The sequence below is a fragment of the Macrobrachium rosenbergii genome, chromosome 8 (genome assembly GCF_040412425.1).
Source record: "Macrobrachium rosenbergii isolate ZJJX-2024 chromosome 8, ASM4041242v1, whole genome shotgun sequence".
NCBI lineage: Eukaryota > Metazoa > Arthropoda > Malacostraca > Decapoda > Palaemonidae > Macrobrachium > Macrobrachium rosenbergii.
The window spans coordinates 19,524,348-19,548,621 of record NC_089748.1 but is presented as its reverse complement, the minus strand read 5'-3'; the positions used below and the strand labels follow the sequence as shown (position 1 = coordinate 19,548,621).

Sequence of the window (24,274 nt, the reverse complement as noted above, 5' to 3'; positions counted from 1 at the left end):
AGCAGATGCATGAGAAGATTCTAAACGTATTAAATACTGTGGAAACATAATTTTATTCAGAACTGGTAATGAGACTTAATCAACGTACAGAATGTTTATCGTAATTTTCTAACGAAACTGCTAAAAACAACTTAGGTAACTTTTAGTCAAATTTTTATTAAATCCAATTTTTAATTACTTTAATATTTACAGTAGCTGTTGGTAAACAGTTCAATAACAAATCTTTGATAGACGTTTACAGGTGTACAATTCTAGTTAAAAAAAAAAAATTGTCCCATATATGTCCCTCTTAGTAAAAGGGGCCTAAGTATAGAGTGCTTAGGTCCCGTTTGTAACTAATTAAGTTTTATCATAATATATAAGCAAAAATCTCATTTTGACAAATGTTAACTTCTTCCTCACCTCCTCAGGTAAGCATCTGCATCTATAGCTTGCAAAGTAGTAATGGAACAAGTCGAATAGACACCAGTCTCACCTTGGGATACACAATAATCTTCCACAAAAGAAGAGGACGACATTTTTGTTTAAATTTGGATAATGTGCCAGAGATGAAGTAAGAAAACTGCCCCATTACCATACAAGTTGGAAAGTCATACTTTAGTATAGGGGATTATAATCATACCTCCTGTGTCAAAGTTAGGATCGATTTAAGTTTCTAGTATTGTGCCAGGGGCAGCTTATCAAGGTCATAAAAGTGCCAATTGATGCAAAAGTTGATTTGAGTTTGGCTTTGCTGCTGGTAATTTCTAAATAGGAACTGTAGCAGTCCTTATCATACGAGGTAGTTCACTGTGGTTCAGGATATATATAATTGCCCTAACCCTTCTATTGGTCTGATATCACCTCTCACGTAGCAGATATGGTTTAGGATATACATATTTTCACATTCACGTCTTGTCGGGTTAGATAAGCTAACCAGTCACTTAGCATTATTAGTTTAATTTCAAGTTTGTTTCCTCCGTGTGTTTTTAGAGTTATAGTTTTATCTCGGTTCAAAGTATTTTAATATTAACTGTTGGGTACCTCAGTTTATACAATGATACATAGTGTTTTCCAATTTTATATTTCAATTTTGAATGTTTAGTCTGCTTCAGGATACATCGTTTTACTTTCACAAGATTATTTGTTGTTTAGTGTTACTACAAGATAGTTCAGTCATATTGATTACATGTAAGTTAATCTTAAATAACATTCATATCTTTTTAAATTGGCTATATGGTGATTGACAAACTTTCAGAATACAAGATATCCAGCAAAGTTTCTGAATCCGATCAATTTTAGTTATAAGAACTCTCCACGTTTCAGGATGCACAGTTTTCTACAAATGATTTTCTTCAATCTAATAACTATCAGATAGGAAACATTGCTTCAGTTATGTATGTAAAATTCTTATCAATTTAATGTTAATTAAGAAGTAGTCATGGCAACATTTTGACTATTTTATATCTGGTAGTTTAGCGTGTTTAGGGAATTTTTTATACAACTTAGGTAATATCACTTTAACGTAATTTTCAGTATACTTGTTCACCTAAACTAATATTCATGATGTCCAAACATGATTAAGGACAGTTAATTAGTAGAGCTAGGAATAGCTTTACTGAATAAAACCCGCGAGGTATTAACCCTCATACAATAGGTAAACAGTTACTGATATATTTTACTTAGTAAGCCGAATATGTAGGCAAAGTAGCTTCCATCGTACTAGGGACTTGAGGAAACCTTATTACATAGTCCTCAAAGCCTTAAGCCATGGTTTGTATCATTTGCTGAATAATATCTTTTTCTTAATTCTTAAGTTCTTAATACCTCATAGGTCTTGCATCATTGTCGTATTACTACATAAGCACTGATACTTTTACTTAAAGACTTAGGTTATGTGGAGGCAATATCACGACCTGAAGTATTTGCACGTTTACATCCCAGGACAGGAAATATTTTGGAATTTGGTTTATTAATTTTGATCTCAAATTTGATAGCAGATGGAGAGCTTACATAATTGTCATGTGATTAAACGATACTCCTGTAAATGTGTAGTAAGTTTGCCATGATAATACTCCATCTTGGTAAACGTTAAACGTCATTGATAAAAAGTAAATACCTTAAGTGCATCTTAGTATCTTGTCAGAAACATAATTATCATGGTATCTACATATTTCAAGGTACTGCTAGCATATAAAAGCTCCAGCTCGAATGTTTTGCTTTAAACATAAGTATGTATTCTTAACAATATTCATTTAATTTAAAATGAGTTTGGAACCACTGACAATAAGATTATGGAACCACTATATAAATCCATAAGTAAACTAAGCTTCAAATGATGTTAAATTACAAGAAAAACAGAATTTCATTACTCAGCTTGTTTAAAAAGTTGAACACCTAAATAGGAAGAGAGAAAGGGAATATATTTAAAGTAAAATGAAGATATTTGGTAGTAATGGGAAACTTTTGTTAGTGCAGGCATTCTAGTTTTTCAGAAGACTGATTTTTCCAGACTTTTTTTTAAAAACGGGAATGAAGCCATATAAATAGCAATTTTTTGTAAAGGTTAGGTCATTTCAGGTTCCAAGAGTCAAGAAAACTCGGTTTAATTTGAACACCTAAATAGGAAGAGAGAATAGTAAATTTAAAGTAAGATTTTAATGGAAAAGTTCTGTCTTGACTCATGAACAAAGGTTATTTCAATAGTAATAAGTGATTTGTATTTTAGTTATATATTGTTAAGGATATTTTCTAAATTCCATTGGCTGTATAAATGGAAATGGTTTGAAAAACTCTTTCATTAATTAACTCGAATTTGTAGGTTAAGTATACTGGAGAGTTTTGAGTAGGTTAATGTATAAATCATACTGTTTCTGAGTTAACGATATACAATTCCCGTTGAATTTCAGTAATATGATGAAAATTTCCATAACGTAAAATAATGTCTTGAAAAGGGATCTTGAAAATTTGAATAATGGGAAAGCATTGTGATACCACACTGTACATATATTTTTCTTGTACAAGGACTTATGTATTTCAGCTTGTACTCAGTTTTCATCAAGTCTCTTACTTAAGCTAGGAGAGGTAAATGTGGCTATTTCTAGTAGATTCTCGTCCCAATAAAGGAAGAGTAATGAAATAAGAGTGAAACTGTAATAGTAAAAAATAATTGAATAAATTGTAACAATCTGGTCACTCCATGGTTACACAAATGTAGCAGTTACATTCTGAGTGGAAATTTTTTAATTTGTGGACGTAGAGTAATGCAAACTGTCACCTTGGCTGCCAAGTCTGCAGTAATCTGAAATAGCGATAATTTTTCGTAGTGTTGTCCAACCGTGGAAACAGCAGCTGGGAGATTTTACAAATCAGTATAGTTTAGAAATTGTTAATGCTTTCCGCACTAACTCTTCCATTTACTCTAAACATCCACTTCTGTAATATTCTACAGACACAGTACTCAGTCAAGGACATTTCTTGTATCTTGTACAAGCTTCAGTACATAAACTCGCAAATATACTATACAGCCTTGGCAGCCACAGATTCCCATGCTTTTATACTATAAAGACAGTCATGTTCATGTAATATTAAAAGCAGTTTTGACCAGTTTCAGTCTCGGCATCAGAAAACCTGAATGCTTCAGGCTTTAATGAAGCCCACAGATACACATGCACTCACATTCTCTGTCTCTTTCTCTAAGAGATTGTCTCTCTTCCTCTAATGAAGCTTCCTTTTGTGCTGTAAGAACCCTTTACACTACACATTTTGAAGCTTCCTCCGTCAGTATAACACTTTGAAGCCTCTGAGGTCGAACATGCTTTTCTGAAACAGTATTTCCCACCCGACACTGGCGAATCCTTCCTGTGCTTCAAGGTATCAGTACACACTTTGCTGGCTACGCCTTGTATCCACTACTTGCTTTGCTGAAGCCCCCTACACACGCTATTGAGGAGCTTTTGGTGTTTCATTCCGACAGAACCAAGTACTCCATTCCTAATATTCTCACTCTTAAAATTTTCACTAGGGACTTTCGTATTAGCTCAGTTAGTCCACGAATGTAAATATATTGAACTTGGATTGTCAAGCTTTGAAATTTTAGTATATCATGAGGCGTAAAGAGATTTTTGTTCGTCACATAATTCTTAATTAAATTCAGATTTAGTGAAAAATTTCTAGCCATTAATCTTTTGCAACCTGAACTTGGGTAACAGTTCCTTGCATTAGGTGATGAAGAGAACTGAAGAAGTACTGTATTGCCTTTAAACATTTATACTTAATGTAAAGAAAACTATATTTTATAGTTAATAATTAAGGGAAGTAAGTTCAAGTCCATAAGTCCTTCGGTATATTAATATAAATATATGTGTTTGTGTGTGTGTGTAGAATTAAACACTGGAAAGGTGTTTTTAAGTAGAAACATCTGGAAAGACTTAAATTAAAGGACTTTGGGGGTCAGTATTGCAGTGCCCAGAGGGGGGAGTGTCCTCAGCAGGAGGTATAATAACCGGTCAGTATTCAGCTTCGAAGCTAACTCAGAGGCTGTTTTCTAAGCTGACAAGTGATTGTGGAGATGTAATAAGCCTGCGTGTGCTTCCTTTGTGTTTCCCTAGATGTATTCCAGGTTTCTCTGTTAATGTTGAAAAGCGTTAGACTCTTAATTGTTAAAGAAAACTCTTTCATAGAGGAAGTCCAAGGAGGGTCAGGTCACCATTGACACAAGCCATCGCTATTTTCACTTCTATGGCTGTATTTGTATTTCAGCAAATGCTTGCATGACATGTGGTGTCTTACGATCTTGTGTAGTGATTCTGTAGTTTTTTACAGGCAGAGTGTTGTATTAAGGAAATCTATATTGGCTAGAAAAAACTAGTTTATTTTCTGCTTATAGTATATATAAAAATAAATGATTTTCGTACATTTCGACATTTTGTTTTTGGTTCTCTGAGATTTCACGGAGGATTTTCTTCCACGTCTTGTTACAGAAATTGAGTTTTGTATTTAATCAGGAAGAAATTTATAATAAGCAAAAAACAAATGGTTACAATATATATTTGTGATAACATTTGTATAAATGGTTTTGTAGTTGGCTAAATTCTCACCTTTAGAGCTTTGTGGATTAATTTACTTGTAAATATTTGTAAATATGTTTATTTGATCTATTTTCAGAAATATTTTTATCTTAGGCTGACTTATTTTCATAATGGTTAGTTACCTAAAATCACTTGGTATAATTATGACCAAAAGTACCCGATATGAATGACTTCAAAGTCTTTGATTATTTTTAAGAAAACTTTTCATTTCCATGAAAGTTTTATTTTGAACTGTCACGGTTTTTGGAGAAAGTAAATGTTAGACTGTCACTAAACAATTTCAGGCCAAGTTTGTGTAAATTTGGTGATGTAAATTTTAATTTGCAGATCATCATTTAATAAGTTTAAAAACATTGTTTTCTTGGGCAGGATTCCACACTTTTGTTGACGTTGTTTGTGCCAAGATTTCACACAAGATTTTTTTGTTGATGATGTTTGTGATTAAGTGTTAATACCTGCTGGTTTTCATAATGGTAATTTACATGAAACTTCTTTTCACAGAATTGTTGGAAAGTACTTAGTATGCCCCACCCGATGTCTGTAATTGTTCTAATACACTGAATTCATACCATTTAAAAGTTAAAAGTTATCCTTCTGCTCGAATATGCGACAATACTTTTAATTTTATTTCGGACACATGACGTTCTTTTGAAAGGGGGTACCAGCTTGGAGCTTAAACTCCTCCTCGTCTAAGAAGTACATTTCATTTGTGTACTTGAAATACTGGAGGTATAAATGCCATGATGGCCATATTTAGCAGATGTGTGAGAAACCTTACAAGCTGATAACACCATCAGTAATTAGAAAAAACTGATTTATAAGTAGAAATGTTGGAGGAAATATTATGGACGCATTTGTCTTAGAATGGACACACACAAACCGATTTGACAAATATACAAAAGTATACTCTGAAACAAACTGATTTGACAAATCTACAAAAGTATACCAGAGTAATGTTTAATAATGAAGTCATTGTGTGTTGGAAGGGCTATTGTACTATTTTAAGGGTGCTAAAGAAACGAGCAGGAGAAAGTTACTGCTGATTCATTGAGGACACAGGCAGTTTATATAGCGGCGGACTGACGTCACGCCGAGGAATACAATGAGAACTAGGGTGACCTGAGGTCAATAACATTTAACAATAAATACAATGAATAAATACACTTTGAGTTGCAAAAATGGACAGTAATGAAGTTGACGACATTCTGATACATGACCAAAAGAAACATATGCCATACAAGCCAGTAATAGGTAAATATTTACCTTGTTCTGTTTAAATGATTGGGTATGGCTGATCCTGCGTGACCCGTTATCCTAGGAGCGGCTCAGAAAACGGGTCGCCATCATAGAAGACCTGCTTAGCGGAGACTTTACAAATAACCCCACACACAAGACGTGGGTAACGTCTGATTAATCCTCTTATCTGCTGGGGCGTTGAAGAGTGCCACAGCTACGCTAAGTGAGCAGGGGGCTGCTCTGTGTGTGGCAGTGGCTGGCTGCAGGTGTGGGCGGATGTTTCCTCCCCTCTCAGGAGATAACTGCTGGCAGAGGGTGCTTGAGTGACGTCTGTTTCCAAGATCGATGCCCAGTCGTCTTTTTTCCGTGAAGGGCAAGACGGAAAGCCTTGTTATTCCTTTCCAGCACACGGAAGGGCCCCCTGTAGGGCCTGGTCAACGGTGGGTGGACGGCGGCATCCCTGACGAAGACGTGGGTGGCGGAGGACAAACTGGGAGGCGTGAAGGCAACTGACCTGTCGGTGTATGACCGCTGATGGGGCGAACTTGCCGACTATGTCGCGAAGCCTCTGGACTGATGGGTTGTGGCGGTCCTCTGTTACCAGTTTGCCCAGGACTACGAGGGTCTCCCCATAGATTTTCTCCGCTGCGGGCAGGTCACCGTTGGCTCTGGGGGCGGTCCTCAGCCCGAGGAGGACCCACAGCAGCTGGTATTTTCAATCATCAGCGGTGCAGCGGGCCATGAGGGACGCTTTCAGGGACCTGTGGAACCTCTCCACCAAGCCGTTGGCTGCAGGGTTGTAAGCATTGGTGGTGTGGTGAGATGTCCCCAGCAGGCGTGCCAGGGTGGAGCACAACTCGGACACAAAGGCAGGGCCCCTGTCGGTGGTTATGTGGTCTGGGGCGCCGAGCCAGCTGATCCAGCTGGAGAGGAGGGCCTTGGCACACACACTGGCGGTGGCTTCCTGCATGGGTGTCTCTTCGGGCCACCTGGTTGAGTGGTTGACCACCGTCAGGAGATATCTGGCCCCGCCTGACAGGGGAAGAGGGCCGACGACGTCGATGTGTATGTGGCCGAACCACCGGCCCGGCTGTGGAAACTCACCTACCCCGGACTCGGTGTGACAGCCTACTTTGCTGGTTTGGCACCGAAGACACTGTCTCGCCCACGTCCTCGCATCCTTCTGCATTTCGTGCCAGACGAACTTCTCTGTCAGCAGCCTGGCCGTCGTCCTGCCGGAGGGGTGGGACAGCCCGTGGATGACGTCGAATACCTGGCGGCGGCGAGTGGCGGGCACCAAGGGGCGAGGCTGCCCAGTGCCAACGTCGCAAAGGAGTTTTGGTCCCACAGGAGTGAGGGCCACATCCCTCCACTTCAGGGACGTGATGGCGGTGCGGTAGGCTGGAGTCTCTGGGTCGGCGGCCTGCTCCCGGGCAAGGTCCTTGTAGTTGATCCCGAGCTGCACCCCGTTGAGCTCGATTCTGGAGAGGGTGTCTGCTACAGGGTTCTTCCTGCCAGGGAGGTATTTGATTGAGCAGGTGAACTCCGCGAGGTGTCGCTGCTGCCTGGAAGACCATGCGTCCACTTGCTTAGTGAAGGCATGGACCAGCGGCTGGTGGTCCGTGTAGATTGTGAAGGGCGTACCCTCCAGGAGGAACTTGAAGTGCCAGACCGCCCAGTACGCTGCGCAGAGTTCCCTCTCGAAGGTGCTGTAGCGGGCCTCCGCGGGGTTGAACTTTTTGCTGAAGACGACGATGGGCTGGGGGGCGCCGTCGACGACCTGCTCCAGGACGGCTCCGCAGGAGACGCTACTGGCGTCTGCTGTCAGCTGTAGGGGAGTGCTGGGGTCCTGGTGGGCCAAGGCGGTTGCCTCGGCGAGGGCGGCCTTCATCAGGGAGAAGGCCATCTGCTGGCTGGATCCCCACACTAAGGATTTTGGTTGGCCCTTCAGGATCTCCGTCAGGGGGGCCATGGTGTGAGCGATCCCGGGGATGAACCTCCTGTAGTAATTTATCATCCCGAGGAATTCCCAGACGGCCTTGACAGAGGTGGGGATGGGGAACCTGGTGACAGCTGCGACCTTTGATGTGAGTGGGCAGACGCCATCCGGGGATACCTCGTGGCCCAGGAAGTCAGCTTTCTCTACACCGAAGGTGCACTTGTCAAATCTGACGACAAGGCTGTTCTCCTGAAGGCGCTGCAGGATTGCCCGGATGTGCCTCTGGTGCTCTTTATGGGACCTGGAAAATATAAGGATATCATCCACGTAGCAGACGCAGAACTTCAGGTCCCCCAGGATGCTGTCCATCAGCCGCTGGAAGGTCGCCACCGCGTTCCTCAGGCCGAAGGTGGAGAAGGCGAAGACATAGGACCCAAAGGGCGTGATGATGGCAGTTTTTGGGATAACCTCTGGAGCAACTGGTATCTGAAAGTAAGATTTTAAAAGATCCAGCTTAGAAAATATTTTGGCCCCATGGAAGGAGGCCGTGAGGTCCTGCATGTTCGGCAGGGGGTAATGGTCAGGTTCCGTTGCTAGGTTGAGCTGCCTGTAGTTGCCACAGGGTCACCAGGAGCCATCATGTTTCTGCACCATGTGGAGGGGAGAGGCCCACGGCCTGGAGGCCTTCTTGCATATGCCCATTTGCTCCATCTCAGCGAAGGCGTCCTTGGCCTCCTGAAGGCGCCGAGGGGGAAGCCTCCGGAACCTTGCATGTGCAGGGGGCCCTTCGTCTTTGTGTGATGGTAGATGCCATGTTTTGCTGGGGCCCCGGGTACCTGACGGAGCTCGGGCCTGAATACGTCGGGAACTCCTTCAGCAGCTGAGCATACTGGTGGGGGGACAATGGAGCAGATGGTGGGCGCGCTGGGTCCCATTGCCAACTGGAGGGACTGGCAGGAGTCAGTGTCAAGGAGACGCCTGCGACCGACGTCGACTGCCAGCCCGAAGTGGGCGAGGAAATCCGCATCCAGGAGCGGGGTCCTTACGTCTGCGATGACGAAGTTCCACGAATACCTCCTGCCAAGGATGGAGATCGACAGGAGCCTGGTGCCGTAGGAGAGGATGGGGGACCTGTTGGCGGCCGTCAGGAGGGCAGCCAGGTCCAGTGAGCGCTTGAGGTCCTCCCTGGACAGCAGAAATATTGATCTAATGGCCCCGGTGTCGACCAACATCATCCTGCCGGAGATGGTGTCGCGGACGTAGAAGCCTAGTGGCTTTGGGCTCCTGGGTTCCTCTGCTGCCATGGCAGCCTGTTCTGTTGGCCGCCGCCTCCCCCGTTTTTTGGATGGGCGAATGAGCACGGGGGTTGGCAGTTCTGGGCGTCCTTGCCGTACCACTGGTGGTAGTAGCAAGGGCCCGGTGGGTTCCTATTGTGATGATACGGTGGCTGCCGACTGGTGACAAAGCTAAGCTTATCTCCTCTGCGGCCCCCTCCTGCTGCACGGAACTGATGGGGTGTGCGGGCGCTGATGCCCGCTTCGCTACCCTTGCAGAGTCAGTCAGCTGCTGCGCTGTTCTAACCAAGTCCTCAAGCGGCATGGTGTAGGGCTCGAGGATCTGAGTCTGAACTTCCAGGAGGAACTGGCAGAGGAGGAGCTCCCGCAACAGGCTGATCTCAGACTGCCTGCCGCTGCTGTCGGTGCTGGGGAGGATGATGAGGTCCTGGATCATGCCCCACAACTCCATGACGTTCTGCTCCTGCCACGGGTTGAGATGAGGTCGAGGGCGCAGGCAGCCCTCTCAGCAACCGGCAGAGAGCAAGTCTTGATGAGGGATGTTTTCAGCTTGCAGCACCTCGTCAGTGAATTCCGCCAGCCTGAACTGGCCCTCGACCCTGAACAGCCACAATGAAGGGTTTCCCTGTGTGAACGGCGGCAGCTTTATGGCGAGGGTGGCTTTTGCTTGTCCTGCTGGGCAGGGCAGCGGTGTGGAGGAGCACGAGAATCTTGGCGCGGGAGGTAAACATCTGAGTCAGCAAGGTTCGCGGTCAACTGAACGTGGGAGGGAATGTCCGCGTCCATGCTTGCTTTAGCCCCCTTAATTGGAGTGGGATACGCGACGTCAATCGGCACTTAGGAGCGCGCCGTGTGAGTCTGTTAATGACACTGGTGATTTGCCGACGAGAGTCAGCACGCCCAAACGCTGGTTACAGCACTGTAATGAGTCCGCTAGGGGCGTGGGTAGTTCCTGGAGCCAAGACTAAGTTGCCGTGTAAGGCTGCTAATGGCTCCGGGAACCACTCTAGGGTCACCACTTTAAGGGTGCTACAGAAACGAGCAGGAGAAAGTTACTGCTGATTTATTGAGGACACAGGCAGTTTATATAGCGGCAGATTGACGTCACGCCGAGGAATACAATGAGAACTAGGGTTACCTGAGGTCAATAACATTTAACAATAGATTTAATGAATAAGTACACTTTGAGTTGCAAAAATGGACAATAATGAAGTTGACGACATTCTGATACATGAGCAAAAGAAACATATGCCATACAAGCCAGTAATAGGTAAATATTTACATAGAACAGTTTAAATGATTGGGTATGGCTGATCCTGCTTGACCCGTTATCCTATACACTATCACCAAATACCAAACAAAGTAGTGTGCTGTTAGTTTTGTGTCTGTGAAATATTCAAACTTTACGGGACGTAAAAGATGAATTTTAGAATATAGGTCTTCCCTTTCATTTAGTAGAAATATTCAAACTGTCCTGATCTTAAAAGATTTAGGATTCAGAATATAGGTCTTCCCTTTCATTTAGTAGAGTGAGGAAACTGTCCTTATCTTAGAAGCTTTAGGATTCAAACATTTGACATGAAAATTTTGGTCAAATTTGGATGATATAGAAGCTGTGGATAAATCAGCTGACCTTTCAGTGCTAATATGGAGGTGTTTAACTCGGTTTATGATAGATAGATAGTTGTTTGCTGATTTCCTGTGAAGGTTTGTTGCTAATTAAAGTCAAAAGTGGTAGAATGGGTAACTGCACTGATGTGATGTGGTTATGTAGTGGTGGTAATATTTTGAGGAATTTCATGGCTTGGAATGTGTGATACAAGATTTGGTATTCTAGCTTTGGAGATGATACGGAGCTTCCCTCCCAAACCAAGCAACATTGTTGTTGTGAAGGGGCTTCAGGGCTAAATTAAAGACCATGGCCCGATGCTGGGGTTCAACCATTTGGCCTCCACCTGGACCTTCCATCAGCCTTGGGCTTTGGTCCTTTGCTCAACCAGTTTTTGGCTTGGTTTTTTTTTTATCTTTCAGTTTATCACACTCTTCTTTCTTACTAACCTACCAATCCTCTTCCTCTGTCCCCATCCCTTAGGTTTGAGTGTCTGTGCAACTTCGGGTTGGTCATTAACGGCCTCCTGGATGCCATAGGGCACAGCATCCTTGTTTTTTCTTTTCTGCCCTAATTCCTTCATGCGGGGCTCTCAAGAAGTTGACTGTATATCTCCCTAGCATATACCCTGGCCCATATGGCCAATAATGGAAATAAAAAAATTTTAAGGGGCTGGGTGCTGACCCTGCTCACAATCAGTCCCCTGATTTTTTTTTTTTTTTTTTGGGGGGGGGGGACTTTTCTGACTTAGCTAGTTTAGAGACCACGAGCCAGACTACTCCCCCAGAAATCTCCTCATCCCTCTCCTGTTTTACCATGTCACCTGTCATTTCAGCACATGATGCCCCATGCTCCCTTTCCACCAGTTTATCTTTGGTGACTACTCTACAGCCACATGAACCACAGTGTTCTACCATGAAACAACGGGCTGACACAGCACCTCTTCCTCAAAAAAATTTTCTCAAGGCTTCAACTCCATCCTCTTCAACCCACCTTAAAATGTCCTCCAGTACCCTCCCAGCCCCTATGTCAACCCTCTTTGAACCCCAGAAGTGGGACAAGTACTTCATCATCCTCCCAACCACTCCTCACATGAACAATACTCTCCACTTTCAAAAGTGCCTGCAGAGACAGGTAGGAATGGTGAAATTCTTAACAAGACAACTGCTCATGTCTTGTTATGGTGAACACAGAGGCTCAGGCTCATGCAACATTCACCCTCAAAGACCTACATGGTAATGCCTTCCTTACCACTCCACATCCTCACCTCAACAGTTGCAGTGGAATAGTGGCGATACCCTCTGAGCAGTGCCCAATTGACAGTGTCAGGTGGAGTGGCTGCTCAACAGATCTCAAATAACTCCTAAGTGACCGCCATGAAGTTCTTCATGCTACATGCTACACTCTTGAGGACAAGAGCAACAGGAAATATCAGAAAAATTTTGCAAAGATCACATTCAAGGGGCAAGATCTCACACAAGATGCTCAAGTTACTGAGTCCATAAGTATATTCCTCCCCCACATCAATGCCAAGAGTGTTGGTGCTTCGGCCACCCAGCCAAATTTTGATCACGTGTGCTGCCCCGTTTGCAGCTCACCTGACCATGACCGAGCAAATTGCCACTCACAAGGACGCATTTGCGCCAATTGTGCTGGCAAACAATATATATTTTTTTTTTACCGTAGTTGCCCTGTCTACAAGTTTAAATCAGAGGTGGCTGCCCTCAGCTTCAAGCATGAATTGACCCTGAATGAAACTAGACAGGAGGCTTGTTGCCTTGGCTTTACCACTGTCACCTTGGCCCAGATCATGACAACATCAAAGCAAACAAGCAAAACCACTGCCAATATCATGCCACAACCAACACCTCCCCCCTCCTTCACTATAATTCCCCAACCCAACACCACCTTTAATACTTCCTTGTCCTCATCCCTTTCTTTGTCCAAACTGCTGCATACCTCTAAAGCACCATCATCCACACCACCTTTTCCCCCTCTTCTTATCTCAAGTCTGTATCTTTGTCAAGCCCTTTTGAGGTGTTAAATTCAGAAACATCTACTTCTACATCCCTAATTACCCGCCCCTTGCTCCCAAAGCTTCCTCTCCTTAATACAACCCCCAAACGAAGAAATAAACATCAATTTGGAACAACTCCAAAGACCAATAGTAAATTCTTCCCTGTCAAGTTTTCCCAGTCACCTGTTTGTCCCCTACCCAAGAAAACCCTTACAGCCAAGTCTCCTCCGGAAACCATAAAGGACATTGAGGATTACATAAATCAACCCTTTGTCATAATCCCAAACCCAACCTCATCCTCTACCTCCTCCCACACAAAATACACTACTGTCCATCATAACACTGCTGAGGTCCACAAACCTCCCGCTATGCTCCCCCTCCCCCCCTTCCTTGCCAACTTCCACAGAATCTCTGCCCGCCTCACCTTTTCCCTTGCCTGTATCCTTTCCCACCCAGACCTCTGTACAGGAAAGATGTCCTTGACCTTGCCTTACCACCAGGTTGTACCCACAAGTGTCTCTATTCCTATACCTCCTCATCTTTACTCTTCCCTTCTGCAGATGATTCACCCATTATTACTGAAGACAATCCATCCCCATCTAACAACCATACCTCAACCAGACTGACTATATATAATATCACTTCATATATCTTTCCCTTTAATGTCTGTACTCCAGAGGAACATTCAAGGATTCCGATCTCACAGACAAGATCTCAGATATCAAGAAACTTTCCTTACTCAAGCAATGAAACCTATTCCCAATTATTGTACCATTTCCATTATTCTCCTCACTCTATTTCTGCCTCTGTTTTAATTCATCACAAAATACCATACTTACCCTTAAGCATTACAACAACCTTAACTTGTGCTATTACACGAGTCTTCCCACAACGATGGATTCCTATAATATCAGTCTTTCTTTCTCCCTCCTACCCTATTGACTTTGACTGCTTTTCAAGACCTCTTTTCCCAAATACCATCCCCCTTATTTGCGATAGGTGACTTCAGTTGCTACCACACATTATGGGGCGACTTGATTATCAATTCCCATGGATGTGTCCTTGAACAGTTTTTAATATCATATAACCTTTTTATTTTAAACTCAGAACATCTGACACATTTTGAAACAAAAACAAATTCCTTTTCTTGCCAGATCTATCACTATGCTCTCCAACTAGACTTTGTTGGTCAGTGCTAGACCACTTGATAACTAGTGACCGCTCCCCTACCCTTCTTTCACCTACTTCCTATGTCTCACTTCCTAATCCTCCACGCTGTTGCTTTGATAAAGCTGGCTGGCACTTTTTTTTTTTTTTTTTTTTCTCTCCACACTTTCAGACATGTCTCTACCTCCTACATCCGTTTCATCAACCCTTGACATGCTTTCATACTTCACCATCACTTTTAAGAGTTGCATTTACAGCCATTCCATGGACCACCTGACCTTTCACATCAGTGTGTACCCTGGTGGAACAGAGACTGCACCAGAGCTCTATGCATAAAATGCCCTGCTTGGTGTAGCTTCAAACAAAAAAGAAACTCTCCTGGACACCTCACTGCCTCTATAATTTTCAAAAGAGCCACAGCCTTATTGAAACGCAAAATACATGCCTCACAAATCACAAGTTGGAAATGCTATGTCTCCTCATTAACTTCTTCCTCCTGTATTTCAGCTGTCTGGAGATGTATACATACAATATCAGGAAAACACCCACTCACAAAGCCCCAGTACTAAGCATAAATAATTTTACTGCTGACACAACAGAATTGGCCAACACTCTGTGCCAATATTTTAGTCTCAATAGTACAAGGAGAACGTCTCCCTCCCAATTCACAAACATAAAGCTCAAAACAGAAAAGAACCCAATCAACTTGGCATTATGTTCCATGGAATCATACAAAATTCCATTTTCCATTGCAGAACTCATCTTGGCACTCAAATCTTGTCAGAACACATGTGAAGGCCCTGACAGTGTCCACAACCAAATGCTCCGACACCTTTCATCAAATTCCATAACCTTTCTCCTATCATTACTGAATAGAATATGGACTCGCCTTTCCCCCTGCCTGTATCCTTTCCCACCCAACCTTCCACTCAGACCTATGTACAGGAAAGAAGTATCCTTGACCTTGCCTTACCACCAGGTTGTACCCGCTAGTCTCTATTCCTATACCTACTCATCTTTAGACTTCCCTTCCACAGATGACTCCACCGTTATTCCTGACACTCACCCATCCCTACTTCGTACTGAAGACAATCCATCCCCATTTGACAACCCTACCTCAAGACTGACTATAATATCACTTCATATATCTCATTCCCTTTAATCTCTGCACTCCAGAGGAACATTCAAGGATTCCAATCCCACAGACACGATCTCAGGAATCAAGAAACTTTCCTTACTCAAGCACCAAAACCTATTCCCAATAATATTTCCATTATTCTCCTCACTCTATTTCTGCTTCTTCTATTTTAATTCATCACAAAATACCATGCTTACCCTTAAGCATTACAACAACCTTTCCTTGTACTATTATACACGAGTCTTCCTACAACGATGGATTACAATAGTATCAGTCTACCTTTCTCCCTCCTACCCTACTGACTTGACTGCCTTCAAGACCTCTTTTTGCAATTACTGTAACATCCCCCTTACTTGTGATAGGTGACTTCAGTTGCCGCCACACACTATGGGGCGACTTGGTTATCAATTCCCATGTGTTATGAACCTCACCCAGGGATTTTGCAGGTTCTTAAACTTACATCATCAAAATAGGGCTGGAATGACCGGGACTGGCAACAAAGGAGGGACAAAACATATGCAAAAAAGTTCCTAAACCTAATTTATTATACACATATACACTGAATACAGGTTTTGAGTCTCGTTCCTTAAACCTAATTTATTATACATATATACTGTGAATACAGGTTCTGAGTCTCAAGTACAACAAAATGATCATAATTAATGATAATCAAATGGAAATATCTTAAACATTTATGTACATAAATGATAAATAACAAATCATTTTCAGCTCAAATGAACACCATAAATGTTAAATGCAGTGCAAACAAATATTACTTTAACAGTACAGTAGAACAAACCCACAGACATTTACAAACATATGTCAAGTTAAACAGCAGCAGTTATCAATAAATGAACATTAAACAACAAATATGAAATACATCATTACCAGAGCCACATTTCTGCTCAAATACAGTAAACAACAATGTTATAATAAACTTGATAAATCAAGGTTCAAATAGAAGAGGCAGCATAAAAATTATGGTGATCATTACACACCAAAACAACGCCAAGCAACAGAATCTCTCGATTTGTCAAAGTAGTCATTCATTACCAACGGGATAAAAATAAGTGATGAAACACAAATTCACGCCACAAAGAAGAATATGAAGCAGAGGAAAAATGCATTTTGGAAGAGAAACTCCAACTCCAACAGAAGAGAAAGAAAGAAGGTCCATTTTCACCACTTCCCTTCAAGTTGGCAAACAAAGTAAGTCAGGGAACCAGTTCATCTACACACACACAGGTGTCTTTTATCTACTCCCTTTGCACTTTAGCACAACCATGCATAAACCTTCAATATTTCGGTGTCCACTTTTAGTGTGAAAATTTTCTGTACCTTGTTAATATGTACTTTATAGGAAAATTTAATTTTCATCCTTAGGGTCGGGTGTCAGTGAAAGCAGCAGCAGCAGAACATAGTACGTGCAGATGTCATTACTGTAGAGGAAACCTTTGAACGCAAGAAGATATGGGAACCTTTGAACGCGAGAAGATATGGGATATCAACAGCACGCAAGCTCGGGATGTTCACTACTGTATTGGTGAGATAATAGCTGTTGATAATCAGCCATTTTCTATTGTAGAAGACAGGATTTACAAGACTCCTGAAAAAGCTTAAACCAAACTATGAGATTCCAAGCAAAAAATATTTTACAGAGAAAGTTGTCCCTGGTAACTGTTCTGCAGTTATGACTTGTGTAAAAGATTCAGTTAATGAAGCTGCTTATATCAGTTTTACAACGGATATTTGGACTAGTATCTCAAATGAATCTTTCATTAGTCTAACTGGCCACTGCCTAACTGGGGATTTTTTAAAGAAAACTTTAGTTCTTAGGGTGATGCCATTTTTAGGTTCACACTGCATTTCATATTACTAATATGATTAATGAAGGAGTTCAGGATTTTGACATCCAAGATTATAAAATTCATCTTTTTACCAGAGATAATGGAGCAAATATAGTGAAAGGAATTGAAGGTACAGAATATGATGGTCTTTCTTGTTTTTTGCACACTCTTCAGCTCTTCATAAATGACTGTATCTTTGAACAAAGCATTATAAAAGATATAATTGCAAACTGTAAAAAGATTGTAGGCCATTTTAGTCACTCTCCTGTAGCTCGCAGTAAGCTACGTGATCTACAGCGACAGAATAATCTTCCACAACACAAATTAATCCAAAATGTCTCTACACTTATTAAATGATAGACCATATCTATGAGCAAAAGAAGGTAATAGCAATGTACTGCACAGATTCTCCTAGCCTTCCTTCACTTGATGGTCACTCATGGAATCTCATCTCAAAATTGTCATTACTAAAGATTTTTCACAAGACAACTGTACAGCTTAGTGAGAGGGAATGCCTTGTGTCAGAAATAATTCCCCAAATTGAGTTCTTTACACAATTCATTTGCAAGGCTTCTACCGACCCCAAGTTCTCAGGTCTAGGTACTACACGCAATGCTCTTAAACTGTCAATGGACACTAGGTTGTAAAACTATCTTGATGATTATAATGTTATCCTTAGCACTTTCCTAGATCCAAGATATAAGATTTTTTTTTTTATAAAGATGCTGATGAATCTGCCAAAGCAAATATAATAAATATTGAGAGTTGAGTACTTTTGCTGAGAAAATAAGGCTGAGAAGGGAAATGGGAAAGGAAGGTAAGTTAGTTGCTTCCAATAGTGGCAGTAGTAATGATAATATAGAATTACTAGATTCTGAAGATCTGAATGATGACTTGCAAGAACCTGATCATATGACTGATTACTTCAATTTTGAGAAATGCTATGAACAAATGCTATGTCAGAGTAATGAAGGCAATACTGAATCTAGAACTAGTTTCTCAAATTCACCAAAACCCAAGGAAACTTCAAGTACCTCCATACAGTTACTTAAAACTGAAATTGACAGATACTTAGCTATGCAGAAACTTCCTCTAGATGGTAAGCCTTTGGATTGGTGGAAAGATAATAAGTGGTCCAGCAACTAAATATCTGTCTGCTCCTCCATCTTCTGTTGAGAGTGAGCACATATTTAGTATCGGAGGCAACATTTTCTCACCCCAAAGAAACAGGCTTACATCAAACAATGGAGAAATGTTAATGTTTCTTAACTACAATTTGAGGGTACTAAACTTTGATTACAAAAAAATATAAATCTAGAGTGCTTTTTTTTTTTTTCAATACAATTTGCAAAGTAGCTGTCTAGCTGGCATAATATTAATTTTCTGTAAACAGGCGTACATCAAACATTGGAGAAATGTTAATGTTTCTTAACTACAATTTGAGGGTACTAAACTTAGATTACAAAAAATGATTATTCTTTTCTTTTTCTCAAATACAATTTGCAAAGTAGCTGCCTAGCTGGCATAATATTAATATTCTGTACTACTTTTCATGTCTAGGATAATTATACTGAATATTCTTTAATAAAATTATAATTTTAACTTAGTTCAGATGGTCCAAGTCCAGTATGAGTTGGGATTAAAATTAAATACTAAATAGCTATACTTTGTTCTTTTTCAATAAAACTTATACCTTTGAAATTGTTTATATAACCCTATTATATGACCTTTCAACTTTTGAACCTTTAATATACAATAACCAGAGAACAAGAATGTTTTAGTAACAATCTATATTCTCCTAAATAACAGTAATATGGAGGTAACAGGTATCGGTATCAGCCAAAAATTTGGTATCAATGCATCCTTACTCAAAACAGAAAAGAACCCAATCAACTTGACATTATGTTCCATGGAATCATACAGTATTCCATTTTCCATTGAAGAACTCATCTTGGCACTCAAATCTTGTCAGAACACATGTGAAGGCCCTGACGGTATCCACAACCAAATGCTCCGACACCTTTCGTCAAATTCCATAACCTTTCTCCTATCATTACTGAATAGAATATGGACAAAAGGCAAATTTTACCAGCAGTGGCACAAAACCCTCATCCTCCCCTTTCTGAAACCAAATGAATCAGGAAATACACCCAAAGACTATCGACCTACTGTATTTCCTTAACATGCTGCTTATGTAAATTACTAGGAAAAATGATAAATTTTTGCCTATTGTGGCATTTAGCATCAAAACAACAACTTTCTTCATCTCAGTTTTGGCTACAGATGAGGCAAGAGCACAGCAAACCCTCTTGCACACACACAATCTTACATCCAAACAGTCCTGGCAGTTTTCTTTGACTTAGACAAAGCATATGATCCCACCTGGAAATACCACATCTTACACTAACTACTTCAATTTGATATAAAAGGTAATACGGGAGTTTTCACCAAATCTTTTCTTAACAACTGAACCTTCTGTGTACACATGAACTCTTCCATTTCTTTACCTTTCACTGAATATGAAGGAGTTCTCAAGGCTGCAATCTTAGCACTACCCTATTTCTTATAGCAATTAATGGTATTATAGCATCCCTGCCAGCAGGAGTTAGGTCTTCCCTAGATGTCAATGATCTCTCAATTTATGCTGCTGATTCTTCAATCCCTAAGCTCCACTCACTTATACAGTCTGCTGTTCTGGCTGCCTCTTCATGGGCTACTAGACATGTATTCCTCTTTTCCACCAATAAAACTTTTTCTATTCTTTTCTCTCGCTCCTAAACAGTATCTCCACCACCACTTTTGCTTTACAGTTCACCCATACAGTACCATACTAGTGATAAATTCCTTGGTTTAATTTTTGATTCCCACCTTACCTGGAAGGAACATATCATAGCAATTAAAAAAAAATGCTCTCCACTGTCTTTGCCTCCTTCAAATTTTATCCCACATTACCTGGGGCACTGACCACAAAACACTTTTCCATCTACATACATAGTCTTCATTCTATCTGTCCTGGATTACGGATGCCATGTGTACCCTTCAGCTTCCCTTTCTCTTCTCAGCCTTCTGGACCCTGTGCACTACTTAGGACTAAGATTGGCCCTTGGGGGCCTTTCATTCATCACCAGTAGAAAGCCTCTATGCTAAATCAGGACTAACATCACTCACCTGCCGATGTGCCCTCCTCTCTTACATATTATGCCAGATTCCACCAATTCTCTACCCTGAAGCTAACAATACCTGAACCCCTCCTTGCTAAATTTACTAACAATCCCAACCGACCCTGCCCTTTCTCTATCTGTATGAAAGCCCTTTTCTCTCACTCTTCATCACCACAATTGGAAATCCTCCCATTCTACATCCACACTTTCCCACCTTGGCTAATCCCCGCTCCCTCAGTCTGTCCATCTTTACTACACAACTTATCAAAATGGTTCTCATTTCCTAGAGCACATTTTGACACATGATGCTTGCACCCCGATTTACACAGATGGCTCTTAGTCCCCTAAAGGAACTGGGGCTGCTGTCCTCTTCCCACCAAACATTTCCAATTACTATTACCACCTGTGGCAAGCATAGTTTTAACAGAACTATATGCCCTTCTGTTTGCACTAAAACAACTTCTAATCTACCCCTCATCATCCTTTGTTATTTTCACAGACTCTGCTAATTCTTTATTCCTCATGCAGTCTACTGACTGCATCCATCCTGTAGTCCATGAAACTCAAGATTGGCTCTTTCGTGTTTCAATCCAGAAAAAATGAGTCTACTTCTGCTGGACCCCAAGCCATGTGGGCATCATAGGCAATGAACAAGAGGACTCTGCCCCCAAGCCATGTGGGCATCATAGGCAATGAACAAGAGGACTCTGCCCCGCTCTGCAGTTTTGTCAGGATGCCCACATTTCAAAACCATCCCATATTCAGATTACTTCCCATTCTTCCATAACTACTTACTAAATCGCTGGCAGTCTTTCTGGTCAGTATCTCAAACAAGCAGCTCTGCACAGTTAAACCTACCATACTACCATGGTTAAACCCATGTCACACTCCCACCTGATGAACAGATCCCCTCTAACCTCGCGTCCAACTTGTCGTGCGCCTCTTTCCATATCCCATATAATCCTTTACTGACCCCAATACACAGTAACAAGCAACAGATCTTTTAGCAGCCTAATCTCTCTTTCCCACCCACCTCGCCTTCATGATATTCTCACCAAAACAGAACACTTCTCCATAGAACGTGTACTGTAATCTGCTTCCTTCAACAAATAAATATTCTTCATCTGATATAACCTACCAACCAATAAAATTGACCATACTATATCTATAATCAGTATAAGAGCACCATGGTCTCCAAGGCCTGGTGCCTCACTGATATTAATTCAATTCAATTCAGTTTATGATGGTTTGTTGATTTTAAGTTTCTGCTGATTTCCTGTGAAGGTTTGTTGCTAACAGAAGTCAATGGTTATTAAACTTACAATAAATATTTGTATCTTGATTATTATCAATATTTTAAATTTATTATTCAAAAATATTATTATAGTCAATAGTTGTTTTTATTATTGTTGTTGTTGTTGGATACAATAGCCGTTTATACTGTAGTGTATTTAATGAAGGAAAAGTGCTCAAAGAAAAGATCAAGTTTACTATAACTGAAAACCCACGATTAAAAAGTTGAACCGCCATGCTAAGTGCCTGGAGGTTGAAATCTGTAACTTGATTAAATAATAAATATATTTTCATTATCATTACTATTGCCACTTGGGACTTGTGATAACATTTACAGTGCTAAGATATTTTTAGTTCCAAAAATGTTCCTTCCCTCTTTCTGATTTTTATTAAATCCTTCAAATACTCCCCTAGTTCATTCAGTCGTTTTCAGAAGAGAGCCACTGACTACTCTTACTCTCTCATAATATTCGTCAAATACCAAACCACTTTATATACTACAATAGAACTGGTCCATAATTACTGGAGAAATGGCATTGAAAAACTAGTCTTACAGAACTTGAAGATTCCATAACTCCAAGATTTTTTACACAATAGTTATAAGTAAAATAGCTTACTTTTCTTGCTCATATCACTATTGCACTGACCATTGTTTTATGAAATCAACTTTCATTTCAAGAATATTCTAAGAGCTACAAGCACTGAAAGTACACAGACTTCAAATTCTCTGTTTTCATTTTGTCCTAGACTCCAGTCCAAAATTTAAATTGCATTTTTTAAACATCTGTAAGACCAAAAACCTTTGATAGTTTCAGGATCATCTAGACAACTAATTGTACCCACCCAAGTAATACACCAGACACCTAGTTTTATGTTCATGAAACACACTTACCTTTGTTAAAAGTTTTACACAATTTTGGATTATTTACATCAAAATCCGTCAACAATCAAACAACTTGCAAGCTGTAGATTACCTGAAAGACAAGAAACAGGTTAATTAGCTCATGAAATATTGAGGTCTTTTTGCTTATATCAAAATAAGGACATAATTAGTTACAAGCAGGCTTCAAGCACCCTATACGCAGGTCTTATTACTAGGAGGGGCAGGGATGGAATCTTTGCCATTGGGTAGAGATGTCTTTCCAGACAAACTAAGAAGTATCTCCTAGGAAATTTAACCTTTTAATTCCTCTAAGTTCCTCTAGGTTCCTCCTGTGGTTTTTCCCAAGTCTGTATTCAGAAACCCACCCCCTAGCTCATAATGAAACACAGCCAACTGTGGAACAAAGGTGGGATCTATGCCATTTCTTGGAGTCACATTGTACCATTATAGTACTGCTTCCTGGGGAGAAATATTGCCTCCTTCAGCCATCCTCTTAATAGTGCAATGGTGTCTTTCTATAATTCCATTACCACTTGGTCTGTATGCTGCTCTGATTAGCGACTTGACCATCCACTTACTCAGTACATATCCAACTACTTCAAAATGAAAAGCCAGCGCCTTATCCACTAATACCTTCTTGCACAGGACCCCTGTCCAAAAACACTTCATCAAGTATGTTTGCAATGAACTCTGCTCTCTCACTATTCAACTCTCTCCAAATGGCATGTCTCCCAGGGCCACAATCTATAATTGACAAATAAGGAATTTGAAGACAATGGGTAACATCAATAGACAACCTTCTCCAAACTTTGGGAAAATCAAGCTTTCCACAATCATAAATGTAGGGTGCAGGGTCAATATACTAGACACTTCTCGCACAAATACACAATCTTTTTCACTGCAGCTCTAGTTACATTAGGAGAGACTTTCCTTACCAAAAACATGCAATTGATTCCCATATGGTGCATGTTATGCATCGTTCTTGAATCAAAATCTGCTGCAGCACCTATCTCAAAATTTTCTTCAAAATTATCCTTAGTGTTGGCAAACCATTCTTTGTGAAATCTTGTAAGAATATCCACTTTGTTTTCAGATGTAGAAACCAACTTGACTGAAACATTCATATTAAATTCCACAATAAGGCTTTTCAAAGTGGCCAAACATCTCTTCACTAACATTCCAGCAGCACCTTTAGTCTGCAATCTCTTTTTTTCAGCAAGAGCTGTATTTAACCAAGCCTGCTGTTGCTAAATCTGTAATTATCTCAATTTCAGGCAGTCGCCACCTTATTGCCATATTTACTCCTTTCATGACAGCCTCTAATTCTGCTACATTAATATGATTGAAGTCTCATTGTTTCCTTAACCACTACATTTCCATCAATCTCCAATGCGAATCCCAATGCAATACTGCTTGTATCACACCAAGCTTTCCCCTTGGCAACCCAAGGAACATATCACTTTCCCTTAACAGCATCATCCTCTCCCACCCTCAACAACACCTCCCGCAACATATCAACTGTCTCAGCACCAACAAACGCCTCCCATCCTGATCCTCCCGCTGTCCTCTTACTGTAGCTACATGCCACCTGCAACCAACCAGCTACTGGGTAGTGGCCCA

General features: G+C 41.1%; 2 long non-coding RNA genes across 4 annotated transcripts in view; one reads left to right on the top strand and one right to left on the bottom strand.

Moving 5' to 3' along the window:
- LOC136840627 (uncharacterized) overlaps window positions 1–16,979 on the top strand; it is a 31,864-nt gene extending 14,885 nt beyond the window's left edge. For 2 of the 3 annotated variants that reach the window (XR_010853673.1, XR_010853672.1), the window contains one exon: window positions 411–2,206. This is a non-coding gene — a long non-coding RNA (uncharacterized lncRNA). Of the gene's footprint in view, window positions 1–410; window positions 2,207–16,853 lie in introns of those variants that run through there. The other variant, XR_010853674.1, reaches the window with a different exon arrangement.
- The window catches only part of LOC136840626 (uncharacterized), a 42,936-nt gene continuing 34,661 nt past the window's right edge, over window positions 16,000–24,274 (bottom strand). Inside the window, exons 3-4 of the long non-coding RNA XR_010853671.1 lie at window positions 22,664–22,745; window positions 16,000–18,486 (exon numbers count right to left, since the gene is read on the bottom strand). This is a non-coding gene — a long non-coding RNA (uncharacterized lncRNA). The remainder of the gene's footprint in view (window positions 18,487–22,663; window positions 22,746–24,274) is intronic.